The sequence below is a fragment of the Pezoporus flaviventris genome, unplaced genomic scaffold (assembly GCF_033815535.1).
Source record: "Pezoporus flaviventris isolate CSIRO_AGI_PZ_B2104156 unplaced genomic scaffold, CSIRO_AGI_Pfla_v1 ptg000070l, whole genome shotgun sequence".
NCBI classification, from domain to species: domain Eukaryota; kingdom Metazoa; phylum Chordata; class Aves; order Psittaciformes; family Psittacidae; genus Pezoporus; species Pezoporus flaviventris.
This window is the reverse complement of record NW_026892618.1, coordinates 3,950,862-3,958,390: the sequence shown is the minus strand read 5'-3', so window position 1 is coordinate 3,958,390 and position 7,529 is coordinate 3,950,862. Positions and strand designations below refer to the sequence as shown.

The 7,529-nt window shown below is 45.5% G+C and overlaps 1 long non-coding RNA gene across 1 annotated transcript in view; it reads right to left on the bottom strand.

The window, feature by feature from the left end:
* Nucleotides 1-1,843: 1,843 nt before the first annotated feature.
* LOC133278910 (uncharacterized) overlaps nucleotides 1,844-7,529 on the bottom strand; it is a 37,891-nt gene continuing 32,205 nt past the window's right edge. The window contains exon 2 of the long non-coding RNA XR_009746723.1: nucleotides 1,844-2,172. This is a non-coding gene — a long non-coding RNA (uncharacterized LOC133278910). The remainder of the gene's footprint in view (nucleotides 2,173-7,529) is intronic.

The following is a 7,529-nucleotide window of genomic DNA, read 5'->3' as shown; positions in this document are numbered from 1 at the left end:
ATCGATGCGCTCCGCGCTCCCCCGCCCCTTGCGGCAGCGGCGGCGCCTCCCTCTTCCTCTTCTTCTCGTCGTCCTGGCGCGGCCGGTTGAGGCGGCGCGGCAGGAGGAGAGGAGAGGAGAGGAGAGGGGGGAGTTGGGGCTGCCGGTTGCGGGCAGCGGCGAGGGGGGGCTCGGAGGAGGCGTTTTGTGTTGCAGCGTGAGGGAGCGCTCGTTCGGGAAGTGCGCGTTCGAGGCGGGCGAAGGGAAATAAGTACAATTCCAGCGCTTCCTCGCCATTTCCCCTCCTTCATCGCCGGCGGGGACGCGGCGCGCACCGCCTCAGCTCCTTAGAGCGGGGTGCTGAGGGAAGGAGGTTGAGCGTCGGCCTCGCCGGTTCATGGTGACGGCCGGGCGGTGAAAGGCAGTGCCTGGCTGCACCTAAGAAACATTCCTGGCCGTAGCCGGGCACGACGGTGTCAGCCGAGGCCTTGCGGAATCGCTGCGAAAGTTAGGAGCCCGTTAAAGTTGTGCGGCTTTTGCCCGTTTCTAAATAGGATGCTAAAGCTTTAGTAATAGCTACCGGGATGCTGTGTGTGAAAGTTAATGAACAAGGGGGAATTGAGGGGGGGGGGGGGGTGGGTAAAAGCAAATTAACAACTTCATAGTGAAGCCTCTTTTCTTATTAAAAGGCCAAAACCATAGTTCCTTGAAATTGAAAGGCTTTCATGTCGACTGGTGTACTACAGTGTCATTTATGTGCCGGTGTTACGTCCCAAGCAGTAAGAGTTGTTTGAAACACGTTGCCAGGTCTCAGACAAAGGTTGTGAACCTTGTTGCTAACAAAGCTTACTCCGAGGGTAACTCCAGTGATGCCGACTGGTTCACGCAAGGGATTAATTTGGCCGGTTTCCCTCCTTAAATTGGAAGGTCAAAAATAAACACGTCGTGTCTACGCATCTGGTGTGCAAAAGTTTTAATTTAAGAGGCCGGAGCTTTGTTCTCGGCAGTGGCGTGTGACAGCTTCCAGCTCTTCTCATTCTGAATGTGCATCTAAGGGGCTCTGCTTTCGGGCTGCATCCAGCTGAGCATCCAAGGCATTAACCCTCTGGGGCTGTGCTGTCTGATGTAGAAAGTGTGTTCTTGTGATAAATTCACCTCAGTGAGCCAAAGCCCCAGTGGGGGTGTTCGGGACTACTCCCTCACAATGGGGTGTTGAGACTTGGGTAGAAAACAAACACATCTTTGAGCTGTTGTGTGAAAAATGGTGTCTCTTCAGGCAGACACTGCAAAAGGTCAGACAAGCTTTTCCTGTGTTCTGAAACAAGTTGTTTATGTCATTGAAATCAGTGACAAGTCCTGTGGGCTCTGATGGGAGCTTCTATAGGGGTACTCCTGGGCCACGGGATGGTATATATCATTGTGAATAGTGCAGAAAATGAAATTGGGAAACTATGATCCCCATTTCTCCTCTCACAGGAATTTAGGTGTTAGTAACCTGGTCATTTTTGTGTGTGTGTTTAATATTATTAGATTGTTTCCCAACAGCCTCATTAAAAGAGACTCTTGCAAAAATACATGTGACGATATAACATGAAATCATCTCGCAAATTAAACTGGGGTGATTCAGTTTGCTTATTAAGTAGGTTACCTCACATGAGCAGATGTAAAAGCAAAAAGAGAGACCTGCTTTCAAAGAACAAGTAGCCTGGTGGTAAAACCACAAGCTCGGGATGTGGGAAACCCACATTCCCATCTGTGGTGTGAGAGAGGCAAAGAAAGGATTTGAATGCAGATGTTCGGTGACTGAGGTAAACGCCCTGATCAGCAATTTCAGGATGGCCGGATCTCACTTTCATATTTTCCCCCCCTCTAGGAAAACTGTTTTGAGTGTTGTGGTTCTTCCTCGTGCAGTGGGAAAATGCCTGCCTAACAGGAAAACTTGCTCAGGTCTGAACATAGCACTGGTGCTCCACACACAGCTTTGACCGTTTGTTCTCATCTACAAGGCTTTGTATGGGGAGATGCTGCTCGTCCTTAAACCCACACAGTCACAGCTGGCATCAGAAGCGTGTCTGGAGAGCAGCTGCCTGTAGTAGAACCTTCTCTGTGAAAATTTCAGGTCCCAGTGGTAGCTTGAATTGTCATATCTCCATGTGATCTCAATGAAATGTGCCAACAATCATTCTCTGTGTCCTGGGAAGGGAAAAGGAATTGTTAGGGTTCTGGAAAAAAGAATGAAAAGTTTGGTGATTATTTCAGTTTTTGTGCATGGATTTGCTTATAAATGTCTATTACAAAATTGTTTGCTCTAATTAAATTTTGCTTAGAAATACCTTCTCAGGTTTATGTGTGAAGACCTTTGAAAATAAGTTGAAATGAACGAGCTGATGAAAACCGTTAAGTTCCAACCCATACACTGCAGCGATATAAAAGCTCATGAAAAGTCAACACAAGCAATGCTAGATTTTGTGGAAGTGCTGTTTTGAGTTATTGACTCCATTTTAGTGCTTATTTCAGCAGTGCAATTTGTACAGCGGATTCTGAACACAGGCAAAGAAGATGTATGTCCTCAAATCCAAAAACTCTTCAATGTGCTATGGCTAAATACTCTTGTTAAGTTAAAGCATATTCATCAATTAAAAGGCTTCTTCACATTTGCATTAAAATATTCCTGTCCAAGTCTTCTGGATCCTCTGTGGATATGGATCTTAGGGCAAATCAGCTCCCTACTCTGCCAGGTTGCTTTCCTTCTGATATCAAGCACTAGGCCAAGTATGATCCCGTCAGCCACATACTGACACTACTCTGATTTGTCCAATTATAAACAGCATACAATAAATCCAGTGACATTTAAATTTTGAGAATACATGAGCTTTCACCACCCATCAGCAGTTGTGAGGTGGGGGAGGGAGGAAATGTAAAATACAGCTCCAGCCTCAAGAAGAATAGTGAGCTTTCCCTGTTAACAGAGAGTGTCAGACAAGCTGAGACAAGAGTTGATTTTCCTGTGGCTTTTCCTGGCATTGAACTCTATGCAAAGCAGATGCAAAGCCAATGCAGAGTTACTACAGGAGGGTAAGTGGGTTTGTGCAACTTCAAGTTTGCTTGCCATGAATTTAGAATATTATTACTAGTAAAGGAAATTCTTCTGTCACACATAGACAGGCCAAGGGTCCTGGGCTGGTTTAGCCAGCAGTGAGTGATGCAGACGTTGTCAGATAAGCACCAATACAGATTCAGTCCTGGCCATGCACAAGCACACAGTTACACTACAGCTGGTTTGGCCGAAGGCCACAATACTGGCACAATACTGGCGGTTTCATGCTTTTAGGCCAATGTTACAGCACTCAGTGGAAGGATAGACACTACCTGATCAGCCTGCGCATGTGAACTGTTTACATGACCAAGTTTGTGAAGAGGTTTGATTTGGCTGCATGGGTTTGTATGGGCTGTGTGTTTTGTTTTATGCAGGCAGGTTATTTTGCTCTGGTGTAAGATTCCGTTTGTTACCCAGGAGCAGCATTTGAGATATATTGGGATGTTCCAGCCTTCAGTTTTTACTTTTCCTCTTCTCCTCCCAGGAAAGACCTTTAAGGAAGTGCTGCCCACTTCATGATGCTGCCCTGTCACTAAGACCACCTACAGAAGAGTTTTCTTTTTAAGGCCTATCTAGAGCAGCACAAGCTTTTGTCTGCTGCCACAGTGGGATACAATTATATTCCCTAAGACTTTTAACTTACTAACTCTACTCAAGACAGGATCTACAAGACAGCATATAGTGAAACATGTAAATATTTACACCCATAGATAAATATCTCTAGATATGCAATTTTAAATATGTGAGTTTATATTAAAATAAAGGCTATAGTTCTCATGGGATGTTAATTTTTGTGCTCTAACAAATTTCATATAGTGGTATGGACCTCCTAGTGTAGAGGCCCTTTGACATGCATAGGTTGAAGTTTAATATAGATGAACTCCCACAGAACATGAACACCACATGTATGGACTCATACTGAATGTGAACGTGTTTTGCCTTATCACTGCAACTCCATTTCCAGCTATCTGAGGAGCCTGAGAAATCCACAGACCCTAAACCAAAAATGACTTTTCAAATGCTCAGCTACACAGAGCACAAGCCTAGGTTCTGTTCCTGTGGCCTCAGTGGTAGCTGGGTTGTCCACTATGCACCTTAAACACAGGAATAGTGCAAGGTCATAGAATCATAGAATCATAGAATAGTTAGGGTTGGAAAGGACCTTAAGTTCCAACCCCCCTGCCATGGGCAGGGACACCTCACACTAAACCATGTCACCCAAGGCTCTGTCCAACCTGGCCTTGAACACTGCCAGGGATTGAGCGTTCACAACCTCCCTGGGCAACCCATTCCAGTGCCTCACCACCCTTACAGTAAAGAACTTCTTTCTTATATCCAATCTAAACTTCCCCCGTTTAAGTTTTACCCCTTGTCCTATCACTACAGCCCCTAATGAAGAGTCCATGCCCAGCATCCCTATAGGCCCCCTTCAGATACTGGAAGACTGCTATGAGGTCTCCACACAGCCTTCTCTTCTCCAGGCTGAACAGCCCCAGCTTTCTCAGCCTATCTTCATACGGGAGGTGCTCCAGTCCCCTGATCATCCTCATGGCCCTCCTCTGGACTTGTTCCAACAGTTCCATGTCCTTTTTATGTTGAGGACGCCAGAACTGCACACAATACTCCAGGTGAGGTCTCACGAGAGCAGAGTAGAGGGGCAGGATCACCTCCTTCGACCTGCTGGTCACTCTCCTTTTGATGCAGCCCAGGATACAGTTGGCTTTCTGGGCTGCAAGAGCACGCTGGCGGCTCACGTTTAGTTTCTCATTGAGTCACTGAAGAATGAGCTGCAGCAGTTGCTAACAAGAAGGTTCTTCAGGGTGTACATTAGTAGACATTATTATTCATGGGGCAACACATGAAGAAAGTGATAAAGTTGTTTTGTTTTTTTTTAATCCCTTAATTACAGCATGTTATTCTAGACTGTAAGATAAGCAGAGTGTAAATGCTGCAGTTGTGCCTTTCCCCACTGCAGAGCAGATGGAAGTATGCAGCTATGACAATGCAAATAGCATTAACTGCTACATAACCTTATATTAACATTTTGTTCTCCCAGCACCATATGCAAATTCACTTGTACCACGTGTAACTTAGAATCACAGAATGGTTTGGTTTGGAAGGAACCTTAAAGCTCACCCAGTTCCAATCCCCTGCTGTGGGCAGGGACACCTTCCACCAAACCAGGTTGCTCCAAGCCCCCTTTCAACTTGGCCTTGAACACTGCCAGGGATGAGGCAGCCATAGCTTCTCTGCCTCACCACTCTCACAGGGAAGAACTGCTTCCCAGTATCAGATCTAAATATTCCCTCTTTTCAGCCGAAAGCCATGACTTCTTGTCCTATCCCTACATGCCCTTGTTAAAAGTCCTTCTCCAGATTTCTTGTAGGCCCTCTTTTAAGTACTGGAAGCTGCTCTAAGGTCTCACCTGAGCATTCTCTCCAGCCTGAACAGCCCCATCTCTCAGCCTCTCAGCTCCATAGAAGAGCTGATCCAGCCCTCTAAGCATCTTGGTGGCCCTCTCTCTGGACTCAACTTGTTATGTTGTTTACAATATTATCCTAAAAAATATTACTGCCCCACAGTTTTAAAAGCTGCACATCCGGCTTGAAGATGAGGTCCTGCAAACCTTCCATCTTTTTTAGATGTAGGCACTAAAGAAACATCTTTAATGCCTTTTACTGCAACCGCATTAGATTTGTCTTGAAAGTGACGTGCTAAGATGTACCATATTACTGGTATTTGCAAACAGTTTGACTTTTGGTTTAATTCTGCTGTCTCCGACTTTTTGAATATAGTTCTCTGCTAAAAATGGGGTGGGGAGAGAGGAACGGTTCAACTGTGAACTATTCTTTAGAAAACTGGATGCTTTTGCCATCCCACTAATGTCATCTGGCATTAATTAACATAGCATCTCTCTAATTATATTGTCAGCATAGAGCCGCTAAATTAAAAGACAAAGAGAATTGTTAAAATTTCCCAATTTAACTTCGGTATTTCTTTTAAAGCATAATTTTTCAAGTTCTGTGTATATAGGAAATCATCCAAAGCCCACTGAAGTTAATGGGCTTCATTCCAATTAGGCCCAGAAACATTTGGAAAAATCAGTGGGGTGTCCAGATTCCCTCTCTAAACTAAGCAATTAGATGCCTCATTCCTATTACCGGCATCCACAGCTCAGCTTCCAAAACTGCAGATCTAAGAGGTCTTTCAAGGGACTGAAGACTACCTCATGGGAGAAAAGGACAGCATTGGACACATGCACTGCACCTATGCCTTCTGGGTGCCAAAAAGAAACCCTGTGAAGAAGGAGTTAAGTAAGTGGATCTCTCCTACCAGAGACAGCATTGAAGAGCAGTGGCATGGGTTCCACACCACACACTTGCAGTGTGACAGGGGTGACTGCAGCAAAATGTAGTCCTGAGACATGCCAGACATCTGCTCTTCAAGTGGAACCTGTGGGAACTGAACAGAGGGTGCCAGCCCCAGTGTGACCCCACTCCTCATAAGCAGCTCCTGCCTCCCTCCTGTGTGCTTTGCCCTTCCCATCCTCATGGGGCTCTCCTGATAAATTCTGTCTCTCTTTCTTCAACTGGGGAGAACTGTGAAGAATAACTAGTGCCTGAGCAGAGCTTGTGCTCTCTCCAGAGCTGAGAGGCCTTGACCTTTGATTCCAGCTAAGTCCATCCTGCTTAATGGCACCCTGTCCTTCAGTGAGAGGAATCCATGTGTGCAGCTGGGCCAGGCCGGGAGCAACACTGAAGTAAAACACTGAATATGCCGTTTGGCATGACTTAGAGCTCAATCCTGCTCTCAGTGAATGGCATTTCTGACACTTTCTTATGCCTGGGTTTACACATTAGCATTGCCTACCTTTCAGCATCAACAGGCTCCACACATATCCCTTGGTAGTATTAAAATCTTTGAGATCTAGCTGATTTCTGCCTCGCCAAGAGTTTTATTTCTCTGGAGTTGAGTAAAACTATACATCTCCCTGAGATGATCAGAAACACATGGAAAAATACTAAAATGGTGCATAGAGAGAAAAAGAATTAAATATTTTCTTTCCAGGACAGCTACTTTTTTGCTGCAGACTTTTTACTTCAGGAAAAAAATAAAAAATCACAGTGTTGTCAGCGCTTTGGAAACTACGTCCGTTTTTCCACACCAACAGTCTTGCCTATTTTGCCTAGACCTGTAAGCCGAGCATGTTGCTACAGCTCAGGACAATGCACAAAGACATCATGTTTTTCAAACCAGTAAAAAGCATTCCAGCGGCAGTAGCAGTTCACATTTTTCTTGGACAGGATGTATTTCCCCAGCTCTCCTGGGAAACTGGAGGCAGAATCCCAGGGTAGCCCCCCTCACTAACCGCTGGGCTGGAGAGTCAGCTCCTTTTGCAGATATGAACCTGCCTGGGAGACTCATCCTTTGGAGATGCTGGACAAATTGCAGA